At 41.2% G+C, this 16,072-nt stretch overlaps 1 long non-coding RNA gene across 1 annotated transcript; it reads left to right on the top strand.

Moving 5' to 3' along the window:
• The first annotated feature begins 1,501 nt into the window (after positions 1-1,501).
• On the top strand, positions 1,502-2,748 carry LOC132461273 (uncharacterized). Its single transcript, XR_009526587.1, has 2 exons — positions 1,502-2,233; positions 2,467-2,748. It is a non-coding gene; the product is annotated as an uncharacterized LOC132461273 (long non-coding RNA).
• Positions 2,749-16,072: the final 13,324 nt, after the last annotated feature.

Below are 16,072 nucleotides of genomic sequence, written 5' to 3'. Positions count from 1 at the left end.
GCAAATTGGTGGATCCAAATGTTATTAAAAAACAAACATACATATATGATGTAATTTCTTTGTAATCATCCAAAATAATGTTAAGTGTATGGGTATTTTTCCCAGAAGGCCACTGACTGTTCGATACGCGCAATCCATTGAGTGGGCAACGCGGCGTGTACTTAGTGGGCCGCGCGCCGTGTATTGAGTGGGCCGGTCTGACAGAAACTCCCGGGCCACTTTTTTCCCCCAGTCCGCCCCTGCCCTCAAGTGAGGAACAAAATCTTTACTGTGAGGAGCCACCTGAAGAGAAATTGCCGTTTTGTCTACAGAAAGTTCAGCTCACAAATGTTTATCCTTTTAAATCAGGATATTTAAAACGGGCCTAGCGGCCCCCGCCAGGCCAACAACCGGCCAAAAAAATAAAAAAATAAAATAAAAATTGGGTGTCACGCGTGCGCAGATGATGCCCCATCATAACGGACAATCTGACAGCATTAAGTTATATCATCATTAGCATGGCACCACCAAAAAAACTTAAAAGGGATGAAGGACAAAAAGGTATTTCAAGGTTCTTCCTAAACACAGTGCCAAACGAGAGTACAGGTGGGGAAGAAGGGCGAGTGACAGGTGTGGAGGAACAAGTCAGAGGGGCAGAGGGAGGAGATGTCAGCGAGAGCAACCAACCGAGCGCTAGCAATAGCATCGGTGACCCAGATAGGGCCAGCAAACACCGAAAATCCGGCTGGGACCCAGACTGGCTTAAAAACCCCAAATATAGCCAGTGGCTATACCAGACTCAACATGGTAAGTTACAATTTGGTTTTTTTTTTATTTAAAGGAAATATATTTAGCTTACATTGTTGTTCTAAAAGGGCTCAAATGTCTGGTTCTGGAAGTAAAAATCCCATTCATTTTTCCCATTGAGAATTGGATTATTAGCCATAATATCATAACCATCCAAGCTCACCACCAGCTATCTCAATATGTATTGGTGCTTTATGCTTCTGTACATGAAATTAGTTTATATTAAATCAACTTTGTTTTTAGAAAAACACAGTTTATTCTCCGGCAGAAGAACTATACCACGAACCGATCGCGTAAATGCAACGTCTGATTGGTTCAGCCCGCCGTTACCATGGACATTTTTACCGCCCCCGCGAAACACTAGCCTCGTTCTTTATATGTCCATGGTAGGAGCATGGACGAGAAGGAGCCGTCTTGCTCAGCCTGGCTCAATTATGACACGCGTCTTGCGGAGTCTTGTATATTAAAAAACACTATCTTTAAATCAGCGCGCAGCAGTTAAGTTAGCTACTGTCAAACAAATATAGCATTAAGGCTGCGGCTTCACATTAAAAGCATTTCACTGGCTTCACATTAGCAGTTCACTGGACAAACGTGAGTTGGCTTTTATTTTGAAGTAACAGGAAGGTGAAGGTGAACGCTGAAGCAGGCAGCACCTTCACAGAGCCATGCACAGAGCCCACTGAGCCCAGCAGCCCCCGGCAGCGCGACACACACAAACGGAGACACATACACAGTAGGGCTGTCAAAACGAACTTCGCTATTCGAATATAATTCGAATTTTTAGAAAAGGAGAACATTCGAGTGCGGCAACTAACGTTCAAACTTTTTTTTATTTATTTTTTTTAGCAAATTTTATTGACAAGTCAAGAATTACATTTACACTTTTGCCTAGCAACGACGCAAATTATGCTGTAAGTCGTTAAAGTACCACTCAACTACGAGCAACATGAGCGCACACCTCCATTCAGTGCATTACTCGGAGTACGCAGAACAGTTAGCGGCTGAGGAAGAGCCACGGTCAAAACAGCCAAGAATAACATCGTTTTTGCCTCCCTCCTCATCTCGTTGTCTGCCAGCTGGGCGGCAAGAGACAATAACGAAAAAGCTGACTGAGTTTATCTGCAAAGATATGAGGCCAGTTAACATCTCGCAGGGGGACGGGTTTAAGGAGTTAATCCGCGAGATTGAGCCACGGTACACGATTCCCTCTCGTGGGACAATTACCAACAGAATTGTAAAGCTGTATGATGCCACTAAAGAAAACATCCGTGAAATTATTAGTGGACAATCGATCGCCCTAACCACAGATGGATGGACATCAGTGGCCACGGACTCATATGTGACGGTCACGGCACATTTCATAAACAAGGACTGAGAAATGAAGGATATCGTTCGCCAAACGACAGAATTAAAAAAAAGCTACACTGCCGAGAATGTTGCCGAGGTCATAGATAACATCCTCCGAGAGTACAACGTCAGTCATGAGTCAGTTCTTGCCATCACTACAGACAACGCTGGTAACTACATTAACGCCATGGAGAGGCACCTGCAAGTCACCAATCTCCCCTGCATGGCGCACACTATTAACCTGGCTGTGAGGAGGGGGGTGGGAGTGCGAGCTATTGAAACATCGCTCAGCAGACTTAAGGCCACAGCACTGCATTTTAACTGCATCAGCTTCTTCATTAAACATCATTGCTTGAATATTTCTGGCGTTATATCTTACCTATTTATATAAGTTTTGTATTGATTTGGTAAAACTTGTTGCAAATGTTACACAACAGATTTGGTTGACGCGCCCTCTAGTGGACGCGGGACGTAGGCCTAATAATAAGATGGTATCGGTGTATATAATGATATAATAAAAAAAAAAAAAGAAAAAACATTAAAATATTCGAATATTATTCGAATATTCAACATAAGAAGCATTAGAAATTCGAATATGATTTGAGGGGAGGATTGACAGCCCTAATACACAGACAAACGGAGAGATGCACACTCACACAAACGGAGACTGCCGTCTCCACACAGCTATCGGACAAATGCCAGATTAAAAAACACGCATTTAAAAAGGGGGGCTCACTGTCAATAACAATGCGGGACAACGTCTCAATTTGCGGGATGTGTGAAAAGTAATGGAAATGCGTGACTGTCCCGCACAAAGCGGGACGTCTGGTCGCCCTAAGTGACAAAGCCGACTGCCATTAAACTAGAGTAGAATCAGAAGCAACTCAGCTTTTGGATGCTTACTGTTATTAACAGTAAGCACTTTGTGTTACATTTACTTGTATGAAAAGTGCTCTATAAATAAAGTTTGATTGATTGAACAGTCATATTGTTCTTAGTACAAAGAAACAGATAAAATGTGATAAATATAAAACGCCAGGCCATATGAAAAAAGCATGCTATACTATCATTTATTGAGAAAAGCTTGCAATGGATTGTGGGATTAGGAGTTATTTTATGTCCAGATAATAATATGTACACAATGTTTTATAAGAGTACTGGGGTAGCTGGTGGGCCTTATTTCCATAGTTAAAGCAAAAGATATTAGCAAATTAACATTTTCAAATGAGGTTTTGAAGGAGAATTTTTTTTTTCGTGGGCAAATTAAGATAAAATAATAATAGACTTTCTGAATTGAAATATTCTTCATTTACAGGAATGTTCTGTCGCATATGCCGCCAGTATAAGCAGGCTGTAAAGAGAGGATCACCCCAAAGGGTGTTCATTGAGGTCCCCTCTCAGACGTTTAGAAAGGATGTCTTGGATGCCCATTTGAGGTCAGAACATCACAGTGCAGCGTTTAAGGCCCACACAACTTTGGTTAAAGCTAAGATTTAATCTAATGATTTGATTTCAGTGAAAGAATTTAACAACTAGACTTTAATCACATTAATGTGAAACTGATGTGTAATTATTTTGCTCTTTGTCCAGGTCACTCTGTCACAGCAGCTTTCGAGCCTGTGGTCGTTATTGAGCATGAGGCTGTGGTGGGTGCTTTCAAGTGTCTGTACTGGCTGGTAAAACACGAAATTGCCCACCACACTAACTATCCAGCTCTGCTGGGTTGTGACTACTTTGCCAAACTGAAGGTAACTGTGTAATAGTAACTGGTAAACTGTCAACTGTATTATAATAAGACTTAAATAATTTTAATTTTTGTATTTTTCTATATCTCTTTTATTTTCAAAGATAGGGAAATCCACCAACTATAGGTCCCACCGCATGGTTGATGAAATGCTGGAAATACTGGCTGGTTTTATAGAAGCACCAATCCTGCAGGACATTAGAAACTCCCAGGCTGTCGGGATCGAACTGGATGAGAGCACTGATGTTGCTGTGCTTAAACAGCTGGATGTACATGTTCGGTAAAAAGATAGTTTTCTTGTAACAATAATTTAACATAGTTTGAAAAATATATTGCAAGATCAAGCTATGTGTATTTATTTAATTTTAAAACTATTTTATTTTAGATACCTTGATAAAGAGGGAGTTCTTTTTAGCCAGTTTTTGGATTTGGTTCCCCTTCCTGATGGGAAGGCTGACACCATTGTGACTGCCATCCATAGCATCCTTGATCAGAAGGGCATTCCCAAGGACAAAATATTTGGTCTTGGGACGGACGGTGCAGCAATCATGACAGGTATAACATTATTGGACTTAAATATAGTTTTTTTTGCAATTATACCCTCTAATCTTTTTTCTTTTTAAAAATAGGACGCCATAATGGAGTGGCGAAACAACTCTGCGACACCATGCCATGGCTAGTCGCTGTGCACTGTGCTGCCCATCGTTTGGCTCTGGTCTGCAGAGATGCCTCAGAGAAAACAGCCTACATGAAGACTTTCAGGGACCACCTGCAGCATCTTCACCAGTATTTTTGTAACAGCAGCAACAGGACAGAAGTTTTGAAGGCAGCAGCCACAACACTGGGAATCGCTAATCTGAAAGTTAAGGTAAGACAAACCTTAATTTTTACAAGGAGGAAAGATTACAGAAAACTGTTTCATTGCACCAGATATTTCATAATATTTTCCCTGCAATAATGTATAGGAGGTCAAGGACACACGCTGGCTTTCTGAGCACCAGGCAGTGGCAAACCTGCGGAGAAATCTCCCTGCAGTGCTGACGGCCCTTGCAGAGGAGGTAAAACACAATAAGTGCCCTGTGGCAAAAGGACTCTACTCCTTTTGTGCTACTTATCGTTTTGTAGCTGCACTTTACCTTCAGGCTGATGTTCTTCCTCATCTGGCGAGATTGTCAAAGATCTTCCAGAAGGAGGACGTTAATTTCCTCGCTGTGAAAGACCAGGTTAGATTATCCACTATCCTTGTTATAACTTTTTTTAATCCAAACAAATGATTTGATATTTTAAGACTATTTGTTTGTGCAGTTGTCACACTGCATACTAAATGTAACTTTGTTTTTCCCTCAGGTACCAGTCACAATTGCCTCAATCCAAAGGATTAAGGAGGCAGGTCACAATAGGGTTGGGCAATCGTCTACAAGCTTCCATCGTCCGATAGCGCCCCCTAGCGATCGCCGATAGTCGATACTATCGGGGGGGGCATCTTTAGAATAATTTTATAATATTAATTATTTATAATAATTTATCACTGAAAAAAATCGCGTTTTTATTTTTCGAATTCTTTCTTAAAAACAAATACGATGGTCTTCCCCTTGGACCAGCGTGAGCCTCCGCTGATTTAAGTTTCGATGCGTCGGCGCTGTCATGACACACGCTGATGACACACAGCTCGTAACTGTGTTCGAAATCGTTCCCTATCACGGATATAGTGCACTATATAGGGTGCTCGCTATTTTGTAGTGTTGTTCGAATTCTCACTGGTTAATTTCATGCCCTATATAGTGCACTTAAAATACCCAAAATGTGAAGTGTACATATGATGTTCCCTACGTGTTACTCCCATATACTACAATGCAATGCAGTCGTGTTTTTCCGGAGGAGAAGAAGAAGCTCAATAACCGCAAGCGGCGAAAACGACTAATTTAATGATGGAGTCTCCGGCTTTCGTTTAGAAATATCAACAATTTATTTGGGATTTAACAAGAAAATGAAACATTCAAAATTAATAAGAAAAACCTTGTTCAAGGAAATGTAACATTCAACATCAATACAACCTCCAGCTTTCCTCTAGTGTGCCCGGTTTGTTTACACAATCTGGGCGCATCTGTCTGCGTCGCACAAATACCCGGCGCATTTACTGACGCAAATGACGTTTAGAAATGTTCAGCGTAGTGTCCGAATTCTCGTTTGTTCGTTCCCTATGTAGTGCACTATATCATGAACACTATAGGGAATAGTGAGTGAGTGAATAGGGAACGATTTCGAACACAGCTCATGTACCACAGCTGTGACCCGGAAATGGTGCAGCGGGGTGTGATGTCATTTCGCCGTGCGAGCAGACCGGTAGGTTTCGAGCCCCTCCCCTCTCCTCTCGCAGCAGTGAGTGAATACGGCAGGTCAGCGCTACATAGTATGTTTCCCACCGGTGCCAGTTAATTTCAATTACAATTTGCGGGGCTTTTTAAGTTGAAAAAATAGCTACCACAGCGCTTTTAAAAAAATAATAATATATATATATTTTTTTATTATTAAAATATAATTATCGCCTTTTTATCGGCTACTTGAGACGATCGACGATGGAATCCATCTATCGTCGATAGTCGATAGAATCGACTATCGGCCCATCCCTAGGTCACAACCAACCTCCTGGCTCAGCCCTGGCCAAACTCCACCACGACCTGAATGATCCCAGGGGGCTGGGATTGTTTAATATCAGGGCTGAAGAGGAGAGAGAGAGGAGAGGGCAGCAGTCCTCTGGCAGCAGTGACCAGCAATCATTTTGGGGTCGATTTTGGACTCGGTATTTATTTTTATATTTATTTATATTAGCTAATTGCAACCTGACAGATACAACTATTTTGTACCACAATTATCATAGGATAACAAGTTTTATTTTTAACAAACTAGGTGATGGAGCCATATCTGCTGCAACTTGTTGAGCAGTTGAACGGGCGTTTCCAGGAACTCCACATCCTTGGGGCATTTAGTGTGCTGAGCCCACAAGCAGCCAGGAAGCTGGATCAGGATGTGCCTGTGAGCCAACTGAAGACTCTCGCAAAAAAGTTCCACCAAATGGATGAGCAGACACTGCTGGAAGAGTGGTCTTCATTCAGAGAACATCTCACTACTGGCATGCTGAAGGTGAAAGATTTTTTTAAGAGCTAGCTTTGTCCCTTATCAAAATTCATCTTATATTAATGTTCCTTGTAAACTGCTCTATCAAACTATAGGACAAGAACCAGATGGATGTAATGAAGGAGCTGACATCACAGTACGATGAGCTCTGTCAGCTCTACCCCTGTCTGAGCAAGCTTGCTGCAATTGGGCTCACTATTCCGCTCAGCAGTGTTAACTGTGAGCGAGATTTTTCAACTATGAACAGGGTAAGTAACACAACTAGGGATCGACCGATACCGATTTTTAAGGGCCGATACGATACCGATATTTTTTCATCAGCCTTAGCCGATACGCCGATACCGATTTTCTTGAGCCGATTTTTTTTTTTATTTTTTTTTTAAAGGAACATTTATTGAACTTCAATATAAAAAACAATATTTAACAAATAGTAAAAACTGGTGAAGTAGAACAAGTAAGAACAAGTAGATGAACAATATTTAACAAATATTAAAAACAGGTGAGGTAGAACAAGTAAAAAAAATAAAAAATAAAAAAAGAATATCGGCGAAAATCAGCCGCGTATCGGCCGATACCGATACACGTAAAAAACGTGAATATCGGTCGATCCCTAAACACAACTCATTAATAATTTTAGCAAAGTAATTTCTACCTTTGTTCATTAGATTTTTAAATTTTGACTAAAGACAAAAACAAATCTTCACTTTTGGTAGGTGAAAACTGACCTCAGGAACAGGCTGCAGGGAGAGCACTTGGGGGACTGCCTGAAAATATCCATCAATGGGCCGCCTGTTGGAAACTTCCCTTACCAAGAGGCCATGGAGCAATTCTTCCAAAAGCCTAGAAAGATTAAGTGTAGCAACCAGCCATGCTCACTGTGTTCATAATAAAATAAGTGTATTGTAAATTAAATTAGTGTATTGTAAATAAAATTAGTGTATTGTAAATAAAATTAGTTTATTGTTAATAACGTGTTTATTGAATCATTATCAACTTGTGATGGCTAAGCAAGTGTTTTATATGGAAATAACCAACAAATACTCTAGCATCCCGTGAAAAATGTATAACAAATCACACTATCAGCTCTTACCACCGGGCCTAAAAAAAATTCTAACACTGATTTATGTTACATTTATTCATTTTGAACTTTTAATTAACGTAAGGACATATTTGTGTTTTATAGCCATCTTGGCATAATCGTTATAAAAAAAGAAATCCTTAGACGGTTCCTAGTGGAATATGGAAAAAAATTTCAGCCTTTTCGTTGTTTCATTGCTGCTAAACGAAGGTTCCACAAATGTTGGATGTATGTTGTTTAAATGGTTGCTGTTAAACGATTAAAGAAACTTGTGAATTTAATGTGAATGTATAATCTGTCATTATTTGGCTTTAAAAAAGTCGCACTGGATTTACAGGTTCATCTCTAAATTAGAATTTTGTGAAAATTTTCATTAACTTTGTCAGTTATTTTAAAAAGTAAAACTTATATATTGATATCTAAATATTTAATGGTGTCTGAAAATAATTATATATATATAGATTTTTTTTTTTCACGTACGTGACGTTACCAGAGCGAGGTAGGCAAACTATAAGCGTCAGCGACACCAAGCGGAGAAGCGAGAGAGGTGGAGGAAGAATAGATATCTTGTTTCCCTTTACTTTATAACACAACATTAGCGGGATCTCTGGAGGAAAAGTAATACTTAAAACCTTAGCTTAGTTGTTTCTTGCTGCAGAGTGTGAGCGTCTTGGGAATACCCGGTCAATATAATGGATATAATATGGACTAGGGCCCGACCGATATTGATTTTTGAGTGCCGATGCGGATGCCGATTATTTTCAGAGAAAAATTACCATTACGATTTAATCGGCCGATTTAAAAAAAAACAAAAACAAAAGAAAACAACATATAAAACGTAGTTTTTGATACCTTAAATATACTTTAAACACTTTTGACGAATATGTGAATTGAATGCAGAATCTTTGAGTGTTTTAGAATACATTTACAGTAAAAAATGAGTGTAATGTAAAATGTAAAATAAATAACTAACTCCCAATGTGCTGCGCTCGTGAGCAGTGACTAACACGTGCGTGCTGAGCAGTATGGTCTCACCGTTAGAGTCTACAGTATAACAAATTAACATGGCCTGGGACCTAAAGAAAAACAGGCACAACATGCTCAAACAACGCGTCTTGTGTACATTGGTGAGGTGAGCGCGCAGCTGCCTGAGCGAGCGTGCTTTCATGTTGTACGGTAAAATTCAATCTCCTCTTTTTTACTCCAGCTAAAGTTGTTAGTTAGCAAGGCGAGTAGGAGCGCAATCTGCAGGATACTAATCGCAATAACATTTATAAAAAAAAAAAAAATCGGATGTAATCTGCGTCTTTTTGGCTGATGCCGATTATTTTCAAAAAGGCTATAATCGGCCGATTAAATCGGCAGGCCGATAAATCGGTCGGGCCCTAATATGGACACATAAGACAATCAATATTCGGTATTTGTTATGGATTTATTGTACAAATTCCCTGAAAAGATGCACGTTCCAGGATGAATTGAAAAGCTCCCGTAAGGGCCGAGATGGCAGAGAACAGCTGATTTGGAACGGAGCAACAGCTGTTCGCTTTCACGGGGAAAAACTAAGGAACTTCAACCTACTTAGGCCTACTAATTAACGTTCAAAAGCTATTAAATCTTCAACAATATATGCAGATACTGTCAAAATCGGTTCCAGGGAGTATATAGGGATTATTAATGTTGTTTTTTATGGTGTTTTTTTCTGGAACGAGTATTACAATATTCGCTCGGAAAAACCAACGAGTATTCGAAGCCTGAAAAATGGTATTCGGGCCAGCCCTAGTAGAAAGGGGTGTCCCTCTAACACTGTGCTGTACTTGTTTGAAAAAAACAACCTGCTAGTACATAGAAACCATCGTGTGTGTGTGTGTGTGTGTGTGTGTGTGTGTGTGTGTGTGTGTGTGTGTGTGTGTGTGTGTGTGTGTGTGTGTGTGTGTGTGTGTGTGTGTGTGTGTGTGTGTGTGCGTTGGTGCCGCCGGATTATGAGGACATTTTATCCGTTTACTCACCAGCATTATCAGGACACTTCGAGTTGTAAGGACAAAATTGGTGTCCTCACAAGTCACGCAGTGTAGAAGCACTCACCAACACCTCACTAGTAACAACCTCCCGCGTTTTCTCGGTATGACCCGATAATCCGGTTATACCTGATTTCTGTGTATATCTCTGTATGCTCGTTTGTGTATAAACCTCCTTCGGCACCTTCGCAGTACTGCAGTTTCACACACATTTTTCGCGCATTTTCATTGGCTGAATGCATCTTCTCACTGATTGGCTGCATACGATGTCAATCAAGAATTTCTGGTCGGGGATTGGCCGGCTGTCGATGACGCGTGGGCAGGTTCTGATAGCGATTAGGTGTCGCAGTGACCGTGACTGAATCTTTCCCATTTCAACCAACACGCGATAATGGATGGAGGTCTAAATGCCAAACTGGTAAGTGAAACATTTATCAAAGTATTAACGAGATATTTGAAACCATTAGCTATGCATTGACATGCTGAAACATGCCCACAGTAGGCTAGCTATGGGAGCTATGGCAGGCTAGTAATGGTAGCTACGGCAGCGACACGGCTCCTCTGCTTTTTTATGAGCCGAGTCCGACTGACCAATGTGACTTTCTTCTGTGAGTTTAAAACAATAGGTCCATGGTTTAAAAGCACTCCCAAGCGCACTCTCCATTCTAGGTTCTGAGAAGGGCTTCACCCTCAGCCAATGACGAAGCGCCTTTTAGTCACGTGTTTCACTCGTTGCGCAGCGGAGAGCGCAGTAGTTCGGAAAGCTAGCTAGTGCGAGTGCGACATGAGATAAACAGTGAAGACAAAATGGATGTTGATGATGAGGACCCAGCTACTAGCGGCGCGAATCAGCCAACCTCTCAGACACTAACGGAACTCATTCCAAAAAAAGGCTTGCTTTCGGTGGTGTGGAAGTATTTCGGCTTTAAGCAAAAAGACGAGAGTCAGTCTAGAGTAGTCTCGCAAAGCCAGACCAAACTACAGCAAGTAGAATGGTCTGGAGCCACGCTACCTCGAGCCGTCTATCCGTGGGGAAACTGGGCGGGCCTGTTTTTATTTCTTTAAACCAATCACAATCGTCTAGGGCGGGGCTAAGCCCGGGAAGCAGCAGCGGTTTTCATGCAAAATAGAACATCTTTCTTCCTCAGCAAATGCTGCAAGCAAATCTTTTGCAGTTCTTTGCAATTTTAGATGGAAAGAGCCAAACATGTCAACTTTACAGCGCCGTCAAAGTCCTCTTCAAAACTCGCCATACTGCCTAGTTTCCGAGTTTGAGGGGGAGCAACCGGAAGGGGAGGAGTCGCGGCCAAATCCGACGCTAGGCAATAGACGCTGTCCACTTCCGTAGTCTAGAGTGATTTGCAAGACATGCTTTGCGATCGTTGCAGCACCGCAAAGTAACACGACTAATCTATACCAGCACCTCAATCGTCACCACAAAGTGCAATATGATGAAGCTGTACAAGGCAAGAAGAAGTCTGAAAGTCGTCCAACAACAACACAGACATCCATTACTGACACCTTGCTAGGGCTGCACGATATGGGCAAAATATGATATCCCGATATTTTTTGGCTGAATGGCGATATACGATATATATCTCGATATTTTCTATAGAGTGGGTTAGATGTTTTTTATGTAAGTCAAAAGCCACATGTGAGATGTTGCAAGCACTTTTATTAAAACATAGGTCCATATGACTGCAACATGTGATTTTGTATCGTTATTTTCAACTTGAATGAACATGTTAAAAAAAAAGGGACGTTTTTCACCTTCTTCACAAAATAATCACCTATGCAAAACAATATAAAGCTGTAGGTTACACACATTAGCTACCATTAGAGCATTGGCTTCTTCGCATTGTCCTGCGTACTACGGTGAGGGTTTCAGTGCGCCGTAACTTTAATCCCCCGCCCCCTCCCTTCTCCGTTCCATTTGGGAACATGTTTGGTTTCATTTCGCTTGTTTCGTATATTTTAATTAATTAATTAATTAAGAGCGTCACCAGAGGGCGCCCCCAACACATTTGCCGATCGCCGGCCCTGGTTTCGGGGCAGAAGAAACTGTCGCGGCCGGTGATGCAGCAACACAGCCACGGAGTTTTACGCATTCCTCATACTGTACATACTTTGTGCCTCTGCTGTAAATGGTGGAACAGATTTGTCGTGCTTCCACTTTTAGTCGCAAAGGTTTTGCTACACTCTACAGATGACCTGCAGCTGCTGCTCATCTGTTTTTTTTAAACCCAAACTATTTCCACATTATGGAGCCGTTGTTTCTCCTCTTTGAAACAATTTCGTCTCCCGCCGCTGTCTCGTTTTCTTTACGGGTATCATCCATGCTTGTTGTGTTGTGAGGGGGCGGGAATGAGGCGTCTTTGCACACGGCACGTTCGGAAAGACAGAGTGAGAGGGGGAGGGGTCGCGCTCACAGTCTCCAAGGCAAGCGCTGTAGACGCTTGAGCGGAAAACTGACCATTTTAACGCATATCGATATAAACGATATTGTCAAATCTTGCATCCCCTTGGAAATTATATAGATATATCGTACATAGCCGATATATCCTGCAGCCCTACACCTTGCACACGGCAACCCCATACCCACATAACTCCAGTAGGAGTAAGGAAATAACGGACGCAATTGCTTACCATCTAGTAGAGCCCGACCGATATATCGGCAGGCCGATATTATCGGCCGATATTAGGCATTTTTCAAACTATTCGGTATCGGCATTTATAATGGCCGATAAATGAATATAAAAAAAATAAATAATAATAATGTCTGTCCACCAGAGGGCGCTCTAACGCCCAAACCCGTGATTCAGCCCGAGTTAGGCAGAGTGAATGACGGAGATCGACGGTGATCATCGGTGTTGTTCATGTGTGCAAGTGTGTTCATGGTAAGTTGGCAACTGTCACGAGACATACATTGCTTGAATAACAATTAAAAGAACATCCCCATCAATTCTCTAAAGTCGATAAGCATGACTTAATTCATGACTACCATGTCCAGTATTGCTGTTGTTACGTGTTAGCTGAGAGTGAAAAGGATTTAAAGGATAACTACAAATAACCAATGTTAGGGAAATGTGTTTGTTTTGTTGCGCGTTTCTGGATTTTTTTTTTATATATATATATATATATATCGGCCGATATATCGGCATATCAGTTTTTTAAATCACAAAATATTCGTATCGGTATCGGCCTTAAAAATTCTATATCGATCGGGCTCTACCATCTAGCAAAGGATATGGTTCCAATAAACACCGTAGCACGTGACGGCTTTCAAAAGATGATCCATACATTGGACAAACGCGACACAATACCGTCCCGCAACTATTTTTCATCCGTTGCACTGCCAGCTATACAAAAAAAGTGCGGGCTGTGGTCGAGGCAGAAGTACAGGAAGCAGATTATTTTGCAGCAACGACTGATTTATGGTCCAGCCGAACCATGGAACCCTACATGAGCCTAACTGTGCACTTCATTGCGACTGATTTCACCATGAGAAGCAAGTGCCTACAGACTGCTTATTTCCCTGACGACCACAAAAGGTGAGATCTTGGCACAGGGACTGAAGGATGCCCTAGCATCTTGGAGTTTGGAAGAGGATAAAATGGCATGTATAACTACAGACAATGGATCAAACATAGTGAAGGCTATCTCCATCAACCACTGGACCAGACTCCAATGTTTTGGCCATAGGCTACATCTGGCAATTGGTGACTCTACTTGTTCTGCTACTTGCTACTCTAGTTAATCTAATGCTACTAAAAATTAGGGCTGTCAAGCGATTAAAAAAAAGAATCAAATTAATTACAGGCTCTGTGATTAATTAATCTAAATTAATCACACGCTTACAATTTTTGCAAGAAAGTAAGTCCCAATAAACAAATTCAAATAAATTATGGCAGATGAGTAATTCAATGAATAATAAAAAATATATACAATACTTTGTTTTGACTCTATACCACTATAGAGGTGTACCACTACCACAATTTGTTATTTATTTGATTCATTAGTGATTCATTAATCAAAGTGAATGCGTAATTTGATAATGATTACATAAATAATGTTATTCGTGATACTACAGACTAATGTACTCATTCCGATTTGTTGTATTTTTCTTTTAGAAAATGCTGTGAAAGATCCACGAATTGACTGTCACAGGCCTTTGCAGAAAGATTGTGAGCACTTTCAGTCACAGCTGGCCACGGAGGAGAAACCTTGCCATAGCCCAGAAAGAGCTCAAACTCCCTGAGCATCAAATTCAACTGAAAACTGAGTGCCCAACTGGATGGGGATCGAGACAAGAGATGATTCAGAGGATCCTGGAACAGCTTCCAGCCATCTCACAGATCCTCAATGATCGAAAACGTAGACATCTAGTGCCTACATGGCAGGACATAGAAGTCCTTTAGAAAATGAACAACACCCTAAGTCCTCTGGCTGAATTCACCGATGCGCTCTCTGGAGAACTATATGTCAGCATATCCTCTGTGAAGCCGGTTCTCCACCTTTTTGAAATCTCTGTTTTGGCTGTGCAAGATGATGACACACAATTCACAAAATCAGTGAAGTCAAACATCCTGACATATCTACAAGAGAAGTACAGTGATCCCCAAACTCAGGATCTACTCGACATGGCCACAACCCTCGATCCTAGGTTGAAGATGAACTACTTCAGTGAGGAGAAGAAAGCCACTGTTAGAGCAAGGCTGACAGACGAGATGACTGGCATAACTGTAGTTATGGTAAGATCATTTCCACATTTCAATACAATTGTCCTGTCCTGAACTGTTGTGATATAATGTTACTTAATATTTATTGGATTATTAATTATTTTCCAGCCAAATGCCTCCCCAGCACCCCCCATGAAGAAGGGCAGAAAGACCCTTCGAAGTTTCTTCAAAACAGCACAAGGCAATGACGAGTCCTCTTCTCTAGAGCAAGCAGTGTCCACAGAGCTGGAGGCATATCTTCTGGCATGCAAGATCGACAGTGAAGATGACCCCTTAATCTGGTGGGGGCAAAATAGATCTGTATATCCACGGTTGTCTGTGTTGGTGAAGAAATACCTATGCATTCCAGCTATCAGCTCACCTTCTGAGCGGCTGTACAGTACAGGGGGCAACATTGTGACATGCCACCGTGCATCACTAAAGCCCGAGCATGTGGACAGACTTGTTTCTGGCCAGGAATCTTTAAATGCCATGTTCAGGGTCACATATAGGGTCATATGAGAGGCCTATGTTCCAAAGAAAAGATTTGTGTTGATGCTTATTTATGTTAAAGTTAAAGTTGGTTCAGTATACTCGTTTTTGATACTGCACTTTTTTGTTGTCATGGTTCATGTGTGCAATTAAAAAAGAAAAAGAAAAAGGTTTTGTCATCTGTGAGAAAAAAATCGTGGCAGAAAATCGTGATATCGATTCTAAGCAAAAAAAATCTTGATTGAGTCGAGGGCATCACCAGGAATGATGTCACCCATAAACTGTCCCTGTACGCAGACGATTTATTATTATATGTGTCAAACCCTGCGTCGTCCATCCCTGTTATTACAGACATTCTAACCCAATTTGGCAAATATTCTGGTTACAAATTTAATTTTAATAAAAGTGAACTTCTTCCTATCAATTCCCTGTCTAAGAAGATGCCACAGTCTTCTTTTCCATTTAGAGTCGTTACAGAGGGGTTTCGATATTTAGGCATATTCATCACTGCTTCTTTTAATGACCTTTTCAACAAAAAATTTCGCCCTCTCATTGATAAGTGCAAGCTTGATCTGGCTCGCTGGTCCTCCCTCCCTCTCTCCCTATCTGGCAGAGTTAATCTGGTAAAGATGGTGATTCTACCTAAATTTCTCTACTTGTTCCAACATATTCCAATTTTCATCAGACAATCCTTTTTTCAGCAGCTAGATCAGACAATTTCATCTTTTCTGTGGTTGAATAAGCCCCCCCGTAT

The sequence above is a fragment of the Gadus macrocephalus genome, chromosome 7 (assembly GCF_031168955.1).
Source record: "Gadus macrocephalus chromosome 7, ASM3116895v1".
Classification (NCBI taxonomy): domain Eukaryota; kingdom Metazoa; phylum Chordata; class Actinopteri; order Gadiformes; family Gadidae; genus Gadus; species Gadus macrocephalus.
The sequence above is the reverse complement of the archived record's forward strand: the minus strand, read 5'-3'. Positions and strand labels throughout refer to the sequence as shown.